This window comes from Euphorbia lathyris, chromosome 1 (assembly GCF_963576675.1).
Source record: "Euphorbia lathyris chromosome 1, ddEupLath1.1, whole genome shotgun sequence".
Classification (NCBI taxonomy): domain Eukaryota; kingdom Viridiplantae; phylum Streptophyta; class Magnoliopsida; order Malpighiales; family Euphorbiaceae; genus Euphorbia; species Euphorbia lathyris.
The window spans coordinates 75,756,268-75,773,718 of NC_088910.1; positions in this window are offsets into that span (position 1 = coordinate 75,756,268).

The following is a 17,451-nucleotide window of genomic DNA, read 5'->3' on the forward strand; positions in this document are numbered from 1 at the left end:
GTCATATGGCACGTAAGTGCAGGAACAGGCCAAACACTACTCCTAGTGTTAACCTGACTGAAGAGCAACATAACTTTGTTGCTATGATTTCTGAGATCAACCTCATAGGTGGATCAGATGGGTGGTGGGTAGACACTGGTGCCTCTCGCCATGTTTGCTATGATAGAAGTATGTTCAAAACATACAGTGCTGTGACCGAAGATAAGAAAGTGTTATTGGGTGATTCTCATACCACTATTGTTGCTGGAATTGGTAGTGTGGAATTGAACTTCACATCTGGAAAAACCTTAACTTTGAAGGATGTGATGCACACTCCAGAAATGAGAAAAAATTTGGTTTCGGGCTATCTTCTCAACAAGGCTGGTTTTACTCAGACTATAGGAGCAGATTTATTTACTTTGACTAAGAACAATGTATTTGTAGGAAAAGGTTATGCTACTGAAGGCATGTTTAAGTTGAATGTTGAGATTAATAAAGTGAATGCTTCTGTTTACTCCTTGTGTACTTTTAATGTTTGGCATGCTCGTTTTTGTCATGTTGATAAGCGAATCATTAAAAATATGAGTAACTTAGGGTTAATTCCAAAATTGAATTTGAATGAATTTCTTAAATGTGATTATTGTAGTCAGGCAAAAATCACAAAAACACCTCATAAATCTGTCGTTAGGGATTCTGAACCTCTAGATTTAATTCATTCAGATATATGTGAATTAGATGGAAAATTGACTAGAAATGACAAACGGTACTTTATAACCTTCATTGATGATTGTTCTGACTTTACTTTTGTTTATCTTATGAAAAATAAAAGTGAAGCGTTTGACACATTTAAGCTGTTCATAGTTGAAATAGAAAATCAATACAATAGGAAAGTCAAGAGACTTCGTAGCGATTGAGGCACAGAATATGGTTCTAGCATGTTTATTGATTTCTATAAAACACATGGCATTATACATGAAACCACAGCACCTTATTCACCAGAAATGAATGGAAAGGCTGAAAGGAAAAATAGGACACTTACCGAATCTGTAGTAGCTATTATGCTTAGTTCAGGTGCCGCCTCACATTGGTGGGGAGAAATCCTTTTGACTGTTTGCTATGTGCTAAATAGGGTCCCTAAATCAAGGAGCAAAATCTCCCCTTATGAGATCTTGAAAAATAAAACACCTAGCCTATCATATTTTAGAACTTGGGGTTGTTTGGCTTATGTTAGGATCCCTGACCCTAAGAGAGTCAAACTTGCTAGTAGGGCTTATGAATGTGTGTTTATTGGATATGCTGTGAATAGCAAAGCATATAGGTTCTATGATTTGAATGCAAAAGTCATCTTAGAGTCAAATGATGCTGACTTCTATGAAGATAGGTTTCCTTTTAAATTGAGAAATAGTGGGGGTGCATCATCTAGTAGCATACCTGCTATTAGACCTTTAGTGCAAAAAGAGATTGAGGAATCTGAACCTAGGAGAAGTAAGAGACCTAGAGTATCTAAAGACTTTGGTTCTGACTTTTATACTTTCACAGTAGAAGAGGATCCACTTACTATACAAGAAGCCTTAACCTCATTAGATGCTGATTTATGGCAAGAAGCCATTAATGATGAAATGGACTCGCTTGAGTCAAACCAAACTTGGCACTTAGTAGACTTACCACCAGGTTGTAAACCAATAGGCTGTAAATGGATCCTTAAGAAGAAACTTAAACCTGATGGTTCAGTAGATAAATTTAAGGCTCGCCTTGTAGCTAAAGGCTTTAGACAAAGAGAAAATGTTGATTTCTTTGATACGTATTCACATGTCACTAGGATTACGTCTATACATGTTTTGATTGCTTTTGCTTCGGTGCACAATCCAGTGCTGCACCAAATGGATGTTAAAACTGCGTTTTTGAATGGTGAATTAGAAGAAGAGGTCTATATGGATCAACCTGAGGGCTTTGTAGTTTTGGATCAAGCCCATAAGGTATGTAAGTTAGATAAGTCCTTATATGGGCTAAAACAAGCACCTAAGCAATGGCATGCAAAGTTTGATAACTTGATTATTTCAAATGGTTTTAAGGTGAATGAAAGTGATAAGTGTATCTACTATAAATATGAAAATGGTCTCTGCACCATTATATGCCTATATGTTGATGACTTGCTTATTTTTGGATCTAATATTCATGTTGTGAATGCTGTTAAGTCTATGCTATGTGAACACTTTGATATGAAAGATCTAGGAGAAGCGAACGTCATTCTTGGCATAAAGATAACTAGGTCTGAAACTGGAATTTCTTTAGATCAATCTCACTACATTGAGAAGATTCTAAAGAAATATAACTACTTTGATTGTAAACCTGCATGTACACCTTATGACCCGAGCATAAAACTTTTTAAGAACACTGGAGACAGTGTAAGACAATCAGAGTATGCTAGCATAATTGGCAGCCTTCGCTATGCCACTGATTGTACTAGACCCGACATCGCGTATGTCGTAGGATTGCTATACAGATTTACTAGTAGACCTAGTGTGGAGCATTGGAATGCTATAGAAAGGGTCATGAGATACCTTAAAAGAACCATGAAACTTGGATTACATTATCAAAGGTTTTCAGCAGTCCTTGAAGGATATAGTGATGCTGACTGGAATACCTTATCAGATGATTCCAAGGCTACTAGTGGCTATATTTTCAATATAGCTGGTGGTGCAGTTTCATGGAAATAAAAAAAACAGACTATTCTAGCTCAATCAACTATGGAATCAGAACTGATTGCACTAGCTGTGGCTAGTGAAGAAGCAAGTTGGTTGAGAAGTCTATTAGCTGAGATTCCCCTATGGGAAAAACCGATTCCGGCTGTATTGATCCACTGCGATAGTACCGCGGCTATTGCTAAGATTCAGAATCGTTATTACAACGATAAGAAACGACAGATACGTCGTAAGCACAGCACTGTGAGAGAGCTACTCACTAAAGGAGCTGTTAGAGTGGATCACATACGCTCAGAAGAGAATTTAGCCGATCCTTTGACGAAAGGATTAGCTAGAGAGAAAGTCCATAATACGGCAAAGAGTATGGGACTTATGCCCCTACAGTGATGAGTTACACACAATGGTAACCCAACCTATAGACTGGAGATCCCAAGAAATAGGTTCAATGGGTAATAACAAGTTGTGTTGTAATATGCGTCAGATCATGCAATTTGAAGCATGAATATCCTGAAGCGATTCGAGGTTGAGATAATAGAAACTCTTAATGAAGTCTATACTCCAGTTGGAGTGAAGTACATAGCTACAGGAGTACTCTTGATAGACTCACCTATATGAATGTGGAAGTGAGGCCGCTTCCTATGAGTTTAGGGCAAAACTCTAGAGCATTCATTATACCGGGATAGACGTGCACGGCCATAAACGCACGGGCTACGAGAACTACACTCTGAAAAGGTTATAGCGTGGTACAATGTCAGAGATAGAGTTCAAGACTACGAGTCACTTTAGTAAAATCTGAATTGTACTCACTACGCAAGGGTTCAAATCGAAAGATACCTTTGTCTATGCTTAATCTTATGTTTATGCTCAATAAATAAATTTTTAAAAATTCAAGTGGGGGATTGTTGGGCTAGGCCCTTATATGAATTTTTCTTTTGAGACCAAAATCATTTCTAAGTTTTAGTGTTAAAGGCCCACACTATCTTTATTTGGACATTTACATAGAAATGATATTTAAGTTTCATTGAATTAGATTATTTAATTCTTATATTATTTTATTATACTAGAATAGGTCATGATCATGTTTGAAAAACAAAAAAAAAGGAAAAGAAAAGGTCATGATTACGTTTTTTCATTTCTGTTGGTGGAAGATATATTAAAGAATTGTTTTAATGGTTCAGTCAAGGTTGAGTTGGTCTCATTTCCTATTCTTCAGCCACTATTTTTGCTCTTCTTCTCTTGACCATATCTTTTTAATATATCAAAAAGAGTTTTATGTGCCGTTATAGTTTTCGCTGCTCATCCACTATAAATTGATGAGAGCTTTGGTCGAATAAGGCACAGAGCAAGAAAAAAAAGAAACTCAGCACAGAGCAAGAAAAAAAAACTCAGCTTTCCTAGTTCTTATTCTTTTGTTTATTCCTAAATATCAATTTTTTTTGTTGAAAAACTATTGAGCAATTAATTTGAGTGTAGATAGATCGGGTTCGTACTGTGCAATACGAATTCGTATTACGAGAGGGCTGTTTTATCCTGGAGGCGACCGGAATTTAATCTGCTTGCACTTTCTGGCAGTTCCGCGAACGTCTTAAAGAAATCGACATAGTCCGCGACTCTGCCCATTTTTTTGTTCGGTCAATTTTTGTATTTCCTTGTTCTAGTTTCAACAGACTCCATTGTTAGTCAGCGCCCAACAATGCTTATCCATGTCTTCCTCTTGATTACTCACCTTCACTCCTCTAATTCTAAGGAGAGTCTCAAGGCTAAAGAAAGAATCAAATTTAGGCCAAACCCAGTCCCCTTCAGAGTCCACCACATCGGCTAACCTCCAGTTTTGGATATCACTAGGCGGGGGGGAAGTGCACACATCCACTAAAGGTTTATCCCCAATCCAGGTATCAAACCAGAAGCTTATGGACTTACCGTTACCCACATCCAGACCAACCCCCGAGCAAAACTCAGCAAAAACAGCGCTAAGCCCTTTCCAGAGGAAGGAACAATTGATAACTCTCTCTTTCGGGCCCCCAAAGATCTTATCTTTTCGATACTTACCACAAAGAAGGCGAACCCAGAGAGAGGAGGGGCATTGCCACATATGCCAAAGGAGTTTCATTAATAAAACTTTATTATTATCCTTAGCTCTCCTAATGCCCAAACCCCCTGAATCTTTGGGCTGACAAACCTCACTCCAAGGCACCAGGTGGATCTTTCTTCCCTCCGCAGCTTCCCCCCACAGGAACCTTTGGTTAATCTTATCAAGATCATTAAGCACAGGATTCGGAAGCTGACAAGCCTGCATGATGTGGTTGGGAGCAGCGGAATTCACAGATTAAATTAAAGTCAGACGGCCAGCGAGGGAGAGAGTCTTGGCTTTCCACGTGGCACACCTCGTATTGGCTTTGTCCAAAGTATCTTTAAAAGAAACTTTAGACACTCTCTCACTATGGAGAGGAATCCCCAGATACTTCCCAAGAGAATTAGTAAGAGGAATACCAGACAAATCACTTAATCTTTTACAAATTCTCGGATTCATATTCTTAGAGCACATCATCCTAGATTTCTGGATATTAAGTCTCTGACTAGAGGCCGAACAAAAACAATCCAGAATATCCATAATGACACTCAACTGCTCCTCATTACCTTCAAGAAAGATAAGGACATCGTCCGCAAAGAATAAGTGGGTCACCTGGGGACAGAAACTGTTGATGGCCACGGGGTGGAAACTCCCAATATCAATGGCATCTTGAATAAGGTGGGACAGCCTCTCCATAGCAATAACGAAAAGGATGGGACTCATAGGACCACCTTGACGGATGCCCCGACCCGGAGATAACTCCTCCGACATATCCCCATTCACCATAACCTAAAACACAAGAGAAGTAATACAAACCTTAATAAGATTTCTCCAACTGTCCGGGATCCTAGCTCTCTATAGACTCTCCATCAGGAAGTTCCAGTTGATGCGATCATAGGCCTTCTCCAAATCCAGCTTAAGAGCCACAATGTCTTTCTTCCCTTTCCTAATCTTCATAGTGTGCACCATTTCTTGGGCAATCACCACATTATCCATCATTTGTCTACCGGGTACAAAACTACCCTGATTCTGACAAATGATGTCCGGAAGAATGCCACGGATTCTATTAGCCATAATTTTTGTAATCGTCTTGTAAAGAACATTACAAAGACTGATGGGTCTCATATGCAAAAAGGAAGAAGGCTTATCAATTTTAGGAATAAGGACCAGGAGAGTTCTATTAACCAGCTCAATATCCTTAGACCCATTGAACACACCTATGATAAACTCATAGATACCCTCATTCACAACACCCCAGTGCTTGTGGTAGAAGCCAGCTGGAAGACCATCAATACCAGGCGCTTTAGACGCCCCAATGCTGAAGATGGCATGGTCAATCTCTTTTCGGGAAATAGGAAGAAAGGCACTCTGACTGATATCCTCACTGATCAAAGGAAAGGTAGCAATAGAGTGAGCCCTCTTCAGCTGAACAGGATCCTCTTTGAAAAGCTCCTTATAGAACTCCAGAGCCAAATTCCGAATCACCTCATCTTCATACACCCACTCCCCATCAAAATCTTTGATAGCCTCAATTCTATTCCTCTACCGCCTGATCATAGTAGACAGATGGAAGTACTTGGTATTACGATCCCTATCCCTAATCCAGGATTTCCTAGACTTCTAGAACCAGAGAAGCTCCTCCTGCCTAAGCACAGCTTCCAGCTCCTTCTGAAGGGTTCTAAGGAGGCCATCTAAACTGTGATCAAACCTCACATCCAACCTACGCTGAACGCCCTCCATCCTTTTTAACAACTTATTCTTTCTTCTAATAATGTGCCCAAAGACATTCTTATCCCAACCAAGCACCTTCTTCCTGAACCCTTTAGAAGATTGCAGGACATTCGAACGAGGTTTCCAATTATCTTGGACTAACTCCTTAAACTTAGGATGGGACTCCCACGCCAGCTGGTACCGGAACGGTCTCTTCCCCCTAGGCCGGTTGCCTCTCAAAAGTCTAAACAAAATAGGGCAATGGTCCGTGTTGAGCGATTTCCGCAAGTGCACGGTTTCGCTTGTAGTAATAAAAAGATATCGATCCCACAGAGAACGCTTTTTAACGAAAACTTATATTAATTCAGTTTAAATACAATTTAAGGTTTATAAAATAAATAAACGTTATTTGAAATTGGTTTGGTTTTGAAATTGATTGAACAAGAATTAGGGTAGAATGTGTAGAGTGTTAGAAATGTCTTCTGATTTAGGGATGAATTTACAAAACAAGAACATTTAGTTCTTTTTAGAAAAACGATTAAATGTATTCATTTACATTAAGCAAAGAAGTCAACTTTAAACTTTGTACATTATGAAAATGTAATATCATAAGCTCCTTCAATGTATTGGGCTTTGAACTGCTTTCGATCTTAATCCAAAGTATCGTGCCCTAATCAACCTGGTACTAATCTTTAACATTAAAAGTACCAACTCGTTTAGGTTGTTCAACAAAGTTTCCTTGTAATGATTTTGAATTTAACTACGTTTTAATGAAAACACCAGAACTCACTTTAGTGGATTGGTTACCATAAGTGCTACTTAAAAATGAATTGAAGAGAACCAACTTTATTAGATGAAATATGAATTGAAACAAGTTTACAGAGAACAGAAAGCATGGAAACTTTTGACGATTGCAAGTGAAAGGTTGTCAATTCTTCCCTTGGGCTTCGTTAGAGTTTGTCAGACTCCGGGGCGGATCCTCTACTCAATCTTCTCGTTGTATCTTCGTTATAGGGATGCGGACGGCCGCTACCAAAATGTAAACTAATAAGACTGAATCTAAACGCTACTGTGTTTGTAATTATACTATAAACAATGTGTGTACATCATATTGCTTTTTACAGAATCGAACTTCTAACTTTCGAAATGTTTTACTTAGAACTTAGATATAAGTTCTACGCTCTGATTCTATATCTATATTATAACATTTCATATCAACCCTTTCTCTCCATATCAACTCTTTATTTATAGGTGTTGAAGGGTTGTGTTTGAAGTGATGTGTTCCTTAGTTTAGAGTCGTGTCCGTTGTGAAAGGACGTCTTTATCCACTTGAACGAACGCGTTTCTTGGATTTTCAGCATGTGTAAAATGCTCTTTGTAAATTTTATGCACTTACCGAGGATAGTAATCCGCGACCGTGAATGACGTAGCACTGAGCTGAGCGACGGACGAAGGGGAGAAATAGTTAAACCACGCGTGTCGCGGCCGCGGGTTGAGGATCCACTGTCGCGGCCCGGCAGGTTTTCTTACTTCTTGCTTTCGTTCGTGTCCTCGACTTGGCGCTTTCGATTTACGTCGTCTTTGACTCCTTTTGTAGGGTTTTTCTTCTGTTTTAGATCCTTTTTCGTTCCTATTTGGATTTTACCAAATATTCAGGCACCTTGCAAGAAAGAAAGATATTCCGAAGTAAAAGTACTCTAAATAGATATAAATAACATAAATTCGTAACAATATTGATGTAAATATTAATGATATTTTAGGTATATTTTGGGCTTAACAAATCTCCACACTTAATCTTTTGCTAGTCCCGAGCAAAATTTCACTGAACTTATTCTTTAACTAATCTCTTTTTTGAAAATAAAACATATATCTTTGTGTTTACCTTTTAAATTAGTTAAGCCGAAAAGACTAACTTCGCATGGCAAATTTATACGCAAAATATCAAACTAACTTAGTATAAATACGATATATCATTCGTCTTGTATTTCAATGTTTAAATTGAAGTATTCGGGACGATGTAAGCACGCATGTTATTGAGTCTTTCATCTCAAGGCATTTCAAAGCACCAAATTTCCTTTCCCAAACTTGAATTATTATATATGAGTATTAAGTTTAATTTATTTGCTTAGTTACGCCCGTGATAAGGGTGGTCTCGATCGTAACTTTATATGCATTTGTTTTGTGTTCGCTTAAGAGGTACCGACCATGCCATGGGTGGACGCAATCGTTACTTTAAACTTTAAACACGCTTAATTTTTCTTATTTAAACGTTCCTTCCATACCTCGATTGTGATAAGGGTGGTCGCAACCGTGGCCAAAAGTAAACGGTACTTAACTTTTCTTCCCTTTCATACCTCGACTGTGATAAGGTTGGTCTCAATCGTGGCCAAAAGTTAAGAATACGATTTATTGATTAATTAATATGAATTGGGAAAAAGAAAGTTAGCACATTCATCCTATATTAACTTAAAATTCAACATGTATTATGGCTAAAGTTTCCTTAAAAACTTCAATTGGTGTTAATGTAAGACAAAATCAAAACCGAGCTAAAAATTGTTAGTTCAATTTAATGCCTATAAACCTAATTGAAAATTTAAAATAAGATTTATTGTATCATGAATTTCATGATATGAAATAGAGATTGAAAATAAAGAATTTTTTACTTAAATACATTTACTCGAGACAATTTTTACTTAAAATCGTGTCGAAGATTTGTGAAAGATTTCGAAAGATATTACCCGTATAGAAATATTATTTCTATCGATAATGATAACCTAAAAATAATCATAAGTTATGTTTTTAATTTATGATTAAATTATAAATGTATAAAAATGATATTTCATAAAAATGTTAAGTTTTTTCATTTGTTGCAATATATATATTTAAAAGTGTTGCAATATATTTTTGAAAACAAGTGAGTGTTGCATACATTCATTCATTTGCATACATTCATTCATTCATTCGTTTGTATAAAAATGATATATGTATATATCTCCTCCCACACTTAAATTGGACCATGTCCTCATTGGTGCAAAAATTGATAAAACACGAAAAATGGTACGAAAAGAAATCATACGAATGAAGAAAGAAAAAGTATGAAATTAAAGTATCCAAATTAAGATATTAAAAGTGTACCAAACATAATATAAAATAGGTGTATGGTAACAAAACAAAATAAAGGAGGAAAGAAAAGTTTAGATATAACCTGATTACGTGAACGTGAATCTGGTGGAGATGGTGTGGTCACTACGCCTTGACGATGGAAAAATGATAATAACCGACGTCGGGTTGACGTGTGTTCTCTCCTTAAAGGATGATATTGGTGCCCACCACGGATCATCTTTGGAATGCTTGTAACGATATCATCTAACCATACTTTTGTGCTTGTGTGTAGGAAACAACATGCTCTTGTGCGTTGCATGCTCTACAGTTCCATCATCATAATGCATATCGTCATCCCCCCAAAAAAAAAAAAAAGGGTCTGCTCATTACCATCCTCTTTAATACCATTACCATGTGAACTTGTAGTACCAAAATTGAACTTCTAAACTAACCAACATTGGCGTAACCACTAAATGAATGTGTAAAAATATGAGGCATAATCCAACATTGGAAAATAATGAGGAGTAAGTGATTGAAAACAATTCCACGATACCCGTAGCATCCAAAACAATAAATTTGGTAAAAGTAAAGGTGAAATGGTGTGGAATTAATTTGTACTGGGAAGAGTTTGGATTGTGTAATTTGGGTAAAATTAGAATTAAGGTGATGTTAGGTTTGTGTAAGGGATAGGTATATATAGGGTGGAATAGGAAGTTTAATAGGTGAAGTAGGAATAGGAAGAGTAATTAGTATAGTTGGAATAGGAAAAGGTGTAAGTAGAGGTTGAATAGGAAAAAGGTTGAAAAATAGGCCAAAAATCCGGACTTGGAGTTGCCTCTAACACGCGTGTCGCGGTCGTGGATGTGTATCCGCGGCCGCGGATCGCGTTGTCCAGCCAATTTTTTCTTTGAATTGTTGTGGGAATTCGCTGAAGTTACCGAGAATCCACTATTCGCGGCCACGAATCGCGTATGGCAGCGAATTTTTTGTCTGAATTTGGAGTGAATTTGCTGAAGTTACCGAGAATCCATTATTTCTCGGCCGCGGATCACCCTTTGGTCACCCAATTCTGCATATTAACTCCAATTCGTGTAATTTCTTTGATAAATTTGATCCTGGACTCTTGGACAATGTAATCTGTACTTAAGAACATAAATGTAAAACATTAAATGATAAGGAAAACCAAAGGTTTATCCTTATTAATGAAAAAATAAATGAAAATGCTTTAATTAATGAATGTTAAAATTAGAAATATGAAAGGTTTTGAACTAAAATTAATTGAAGCATTTATGTGCATTTAATTATGTAAAAATGAATCTAAATTTAGTCATTTACATTTAATTTAGTCATGTACTTATTAATGTCTTATTTAATAGATTCATAAGATGTTAAATATAAACTGAGAATTATCGTCATCGATTAATTATCTCTGATAAAATTCAAACAGACATAAAACCGGTACTCAGACGAAATAATAAAAAAAATGGATTTATTATAATTGCATGAACAAATAAAATAAAATATCAAATATGAATTCAATTATAAACAAACAAACCTATTTACATACTGTGTGAAAACAAAAATACTAAACAACACAAAGGCAAATTAAAACATCATCCCGTTGAATTGTGGGCCAATCCTGAAAACTTTTTTAACCAGGCCCGATAACGATCAATCTTCGCCTGCACGAAGATCTGTCTTTCTTCTGCAGAAAGAAATTGTGGACCAATCCTAAAAACATTTTTAACCAGACCCTCTTTTTCCATGTATTCATAATCCAGAAATGGAAAGGGTTCTGGATCGGTCCACGGAACATCGACTAATCCTTTCGCTCCGAGTATAATGCCACAGATTATATTCCCATATCCCGTTGACTCTCTCCCTTTCAACCTAGAAGCGGCAACCAGACCGTCCATCAAAATCTTCGATGAATTCACGGTATTGCCTCGGAAGATGTCGCCTAAGAAATACAGGTCTGTGTCTTGGACCATACTACTAGAAGTGCGTCCAAACAAACTGTGACATAAAAATTTATGTAAATAAACCATAGAATTGGATTTGATACTCTTATTGTAGGCGAGGCTGGGATTGAAATGCCAAAACTAGTTAGCATTCGCCAGATTTCTCTAGACGTCATATTTCTGCCAGGACGATGTGTGGATGTATTCCGTAGGGGAAAACCAAACCAGGCATGTAACTCTGGGTAACCAAATGTGTAAGTTTTGCCGTCGTGGCGAAAACTAAGACGCATCCGACGTTTGTTAACAAAACGTACAGAACAGAGAAATTCCAAAATCCAATCTCTAATTATTGGAAATTTCATATGAGCAAACTTAGTCCACCCCAATTTCTCTAAATAGCGATTCATATCGTCGCTTATTCCGAGTTCATCATTCAAGAACTCGTCCATATATAACATCCCGACGGGCATTGTATATCGAAATTGATAATAACGGCGTCCCTCATCATGATTATACGCCGGAAAGAAACAACCATAGCGTGCTGATAAGTCAGGACGTTTATTGTCTGAAACAGAAGTCATGGTGTTTGAAAATAGGTAAGGAAGCAAAGTTCTCTGAACTTTGTTTCTGGTTAATAAAGATATAAGAAAATCAGAGATTTATGACAGAGATGAAAAGAATGTAATAGAACTTTGATCCTCTATAACTTAGTTATAAAATCATAGGATGAAAGTAGGTGTTGTTTTGATGTGAAAAGGTGTTAATCAAACCTCCTAAAGATGAAGAGACTCAATATTTCGTTTCTGAAAAGTTGTGTCTGTAGGAAAAGAAGAATACAGGTCTGATTCTGCAGGAATTCACCGTGTCGCGACCGAGGATACTGAGCCGCGGTCGCGGCATGCTAATTTTAATAAAAAAAATTTCCGCTGAAGTTACAGAGAATTCTGATTCGCGGCCGAGGATTTCAATCCTCGGTAAGTTCAGAAATTTTTATTTTCTCTTCATTTCCCTTGAAATTTTGAAATTCTGAATTCTCAACTGAGAATTCAGATTCTCTGTAAGTTCAGAAACATTTAAGGCTTTGAAAATAAAATTCTCAACTGAGAATTCACATTCTTAGTAAGTTCAGAAATATATTTTTTTCTTCCTTTTGCTTGGACAAACTTAGAACATGACTTAAATAAATTTTATTGATTTAAAACTTGACATACGCATATTTAAAAACTAAAAATTATAAATTATAAACAAATGTAAATTAAATTTAAAACAAGTAAAGATGAAAATAAAACAACAAATAAGACTAAAGATAAACAACAAAAGGTTTGAAAACTTACCTGGAAATAGATTTTTTATATTTTTTTTATCTTTCTTTTTTTAGCATTTTTTTAAGTGCTTTCTTTTTAACGTTTTCTCATTTTAAGGATCTAGTGATTTCGGTTGAATGTCCGAACTTCTGGTTCTGGCCTTGAACAAAAACTACGCACATGAACCGAAACTTTCAAAACTATTTTAAAAGTATACAATTCCTTCCTGGAGGATAAGGTAATTTCTTCCTACTTCTGATATATCTGTCTGAGAAGAGTTGATCGGCTGTTTCTTAGAGAGATAAATGTAGGTGTTGAAGGAAATGATAAGAAGGAAATTATTTGGGTTATGTGTAGGAATTGAATAAATTTCTTAACAAAGAGATATGATATTTTGGTGAAGGGTTAAGTGTATAGAAAAGAGATAAAGGTGTTTGGGAAAAGGTAAATTTTCTGGAAAAGTCATATGTCACGTCTGACATCCTGTTTCAAAAATTTGCTTTCCTCTCTGATGTATCTGTATACTGAATTTCTTTTCTGTAGACTCCTTCTGTGTATTTATACTGATGATCAAATCTCCAGTTTATCTTTGAAAAAACTTGGATTTTCTTATCTGCAAACATTTAATTGCAAACGTTAAATAACAACGAGGATTTAGTCCTAGTGACCATCCTCAAAAACTAAATAAAAACTATAAAAATAAATAAATAGATATGTAAACCAAAGTTCGAAATAAAACACGAATAATATAAATTTTTGTTAAAAATTTGGCGTTCCCCGGCAACGGCGCCAAAAACTTGTTGGGCGATTTCCGCAAGTGCACGGCTTCGCTTGTAGTAATAAAAAGATATCGATCCCACAGAGAACGCTTTTTAACGAAAACTTATATTAATTCAGTTTAAATACAATTTAAGGTTTATAAAATAAATAAACGTTATTTGAAATTGGTTTGGTTTTGAAATTGATTGAACAAGAATTAGGGTAGAATGTGTAGAGTGTTAGAAATGTCTTCTGATTTAGGGATGAATTTACAAAACAAGAACATTTAGTTCTTTTTAGAAAAACGATTAAATGTATTCATTTACATTAAGCAAAGAAGTCAACTTTAAACTTTGTACATTATGAAAATGTAATATCATAAGCTCCTTCAATGTATTGGGCTTTGAACTGCTTTCGATCTTAATCCAAAGTATCGTGCCCTAATCAACCTGGTACTAATCTTTAACATTAAAAGTACCAACTCGTTTAGGTTGTTCAACAAAGTTTCCTTGTAATGATTTTGAATTTAACTACGTTTTAATGAAAACACCAGAACTCACTTTAGTGGATTGGTTACCGTAAGTGCTACTTAAAAATGAATTGAAGAGAACCAACTTTATTAGATGAAATATGAATTGAAACAAGTTTACAGAGAACAGAAAGCATGGAAAATTTTGACGATTGCAAGTGAAAGGTTGTCAATTCTTCCCTTGGGCTTCGTTAGAGTTTGTCAGACTCCGGGGCGGATCCTCTACTCAATCTTCTCGTTGTATCTTCGTTATAGGGATGCGGACGGCCTCTACCAAAATGTAAACTAATAAGACTAAATCTAAACGCTACTGTGTTTGTAATTATACTATAAACAATGTGTGTACATCATATTGCTTTTTACAGAATCGAACTTCTAACTTTCGAAATGTTTTACTTAGAACTTAGACATAAGTTCTACGCTCTGATTCTATATCTATATTATAACATTTCATATCAACCCTTTCTCTCCATATCAACTCTTTATTTATAGGTGTTGAAGGGTTGTGTTTGAAGTGATGTGTTCCTTAGTTTAGAGTCGTGTCCGTTGTGAAAGGACGTCTTTATCCACTTGAACGAACGCGTTTCTTGGATTTTCAGCATGTGTAAAATGCTCTTTGTAAATTTTCTGCACTTACCGAGGATAGTAATCCGCGGCCGTGAATGACGTAGCACTGAGCTGAGCGACGGACGAAGGGGAGAAATAGTTAAACCACTCGTGTCGCGGCCGCGGGTTGAGGATCCACTGTCGCGGCCCGGCAGGTTTTCTTACTTCTTGCTTTCGTTCGTGTCCTCGACTTGGCGCTTTCGATTTACGTCGTCTTTGACTCCTTTTGTAGGGTTTTTCTTCTGTTTTAGATCCTTTTTCGTTCCTATTTGGATTTTACCAAATATTCAGGCACCTTGCAAGAAAGAAAGATATTCAGAAGTAAAAGTACTCTAAATAGATATAAATAACATAAATTCGTAACAATATTGATGTAAATATTAATGATATTTTAGGTATATTTTGGGCTTAACAGTCCGAATGATGGAACGGAAGATTTAAAACAGAACACTCAGGGAAAGAAGTCAGGGCAGCCACATTAGCATAGACCTTGTCCAAACGAACAAAGGTACTATTGCGTTTCCAAGTGAATCTATGACCCGAAGCCCCCAAGTCGGAAAGCCCACATAAATCCATATTATTTTTTTGGTGAAGACAGCGATTAACATAATGATTGGAACCTCCTCTCTGGTCACTCATAAGGCCGATATCATTAAAGTCTCCCGCAATAAACCAGGGCTCAGAGATGCTGCCACTCATCGAAAAGAGGATCTCCCACAGCCGTTTGCGATTAACTAAGATCAGATCAGCATACACAAGGGTAGTCAAGAAGGGAGTAATACCAGAAATGCTCACTTTACAGTGAATGAACTGCTTATCGATACTAATAACATCAAAATGAATCCGATCTGGCCTCTAGAAAAGCCAGATCCCACCAGCTCGGCCAGTAGCCTCCGATCTAACACACCTCCAGTTCTTAAACTTATTAACCACCTCATCTGCTTTCTCTCCACTAATCTTAGTTTCCAGTAAAGCAAAACACGAGGGGGTTAAACTGTTTAATTAGGTCATTAATATGGATACGGGTAGCCTTACTAGCCGCACCTCTAACATTCCAGCACAATAAGTCCATAGAAAGGAGGAGACTGACCGCACCAACCTACCTAAGCCAGGTATTTACTAGGGGCTCCTAAGAGCCTCACCGAGGTACCCGCAGGTCCCCTCTTCTCTGAAAAAGCCAAGGAATTCTGGATGCTTTTTTGTTTGCCCTTTGGCTTTTTCAAGCCAGGTTTAATAACCCCCATTGGATTCCCAATTCCAGGTCCACCAGTAAGAATAGAAGAACTACCCTCAATAGTTTCCTTCATCTTTCGGGCCGCCTGAACCAGGGGGCCCCCTGAGCTTCATTCTTGGAAGCAAAGCGGGGATTAACAGAATCAACCACTAGCTCAGAAGACACAACAGACTCCAGACCCGGCAAACTGTGTTCCATAAGCTCATCTCCCTGGACAGGCTCATGAACGTCTTCAATAGATAGGGCACCAAACCTAGAGCCAGACCTAAGAGCTAAGCTGGTACCAGCCTCCTCCCTAGCCTTGGGGATAGGCTTCTCCTTCACACTAGGGGCAGCCATAGGCTTAGAAGGAGCGGAAATCCCCTTCTTGATAATATCAGGAGGAAGATTCTGCATAATAGGAGGCTGAGTTCTACGACGAGTAGTCCGTTTAGCTACCATCCAAGGATCGAAGTTTCCTTCATTCCCTTGGTTACCTACAGAAATACTCCCACTCTCCATAACAGTCTCATTCAAAACACTCTCCCTTTTGGGGCAACCTTCCTGAGAATGACCATAAATGCCACAATCATAACAAATGTTATGTAAGCCTTCATATTCGATAAAGAACACCTTGTTCTGAACACAGAACTTAGATAATAAGGGTTTCGCAAGATCCACATCCACACAAACCCTAGCAAACTTGCCCCTAATGGCACCAATAGTAGTCTTATCCACATGGTGGACCTTCCCAACCATGCCTCCTATTTTGCTTAGGAATTTCTCACTGTAATACTCAATGGGAAGGCACGGAAACCTAACCCAAGTCAAAATCTTGTTAACAGTAGAATCATGGGGATTAAAATTAGGAACCCAAGGCCGTAAAGCCAGAACGTGGTTGGAAATAATATATGGGCCCCCCTTGATCACAGTATTGTAATCCTCAACTCTAGTAAACTTGATGACATAGAAGTCATTTTCAAGGTCAGTAATACTGACTTTCCCTTTCCTAGCTCACTGGGCTTGAATCCTTTGGGCAAAATAATTAAAGCTTATCCTCTTCCCCAACACCTTAACTATCAAAGACACCTTCCACTTCTCTCTGAGTTCCCTCTTCTCTTCCGAAGACAGTCTAATAACCGGACAAAGAGGATCATCCTGGACACCATCCTCCTCGTCCGAATCAGAAAAGATCCGCAGAATCCCCTACCATCTCCACTTCCTCAAAGCAGAGCTCCTCCTCAACCACTCCCATAACAGTGTCTTTCCAAGACCCTTTACCTATCCCGTTATTGCCAACTGCAGTCCTGGGGGAGGCCATGTTCCCCTGTCCCTGAATATCATGCCCAGCCTCAAAAGGGCTCTGACTCGAGGCAACCTGCCCCCCAAATACAGCCTCAGCCTGCCCAGCACTGATCGGAATAGGACAATCAATGCCAGGCATAATGCCGGAAAAACCAGGCCAACGCCCAGCCCCAGCATCGGCAGGCCCCCTGCGGTGCTCGGCGCCATCGG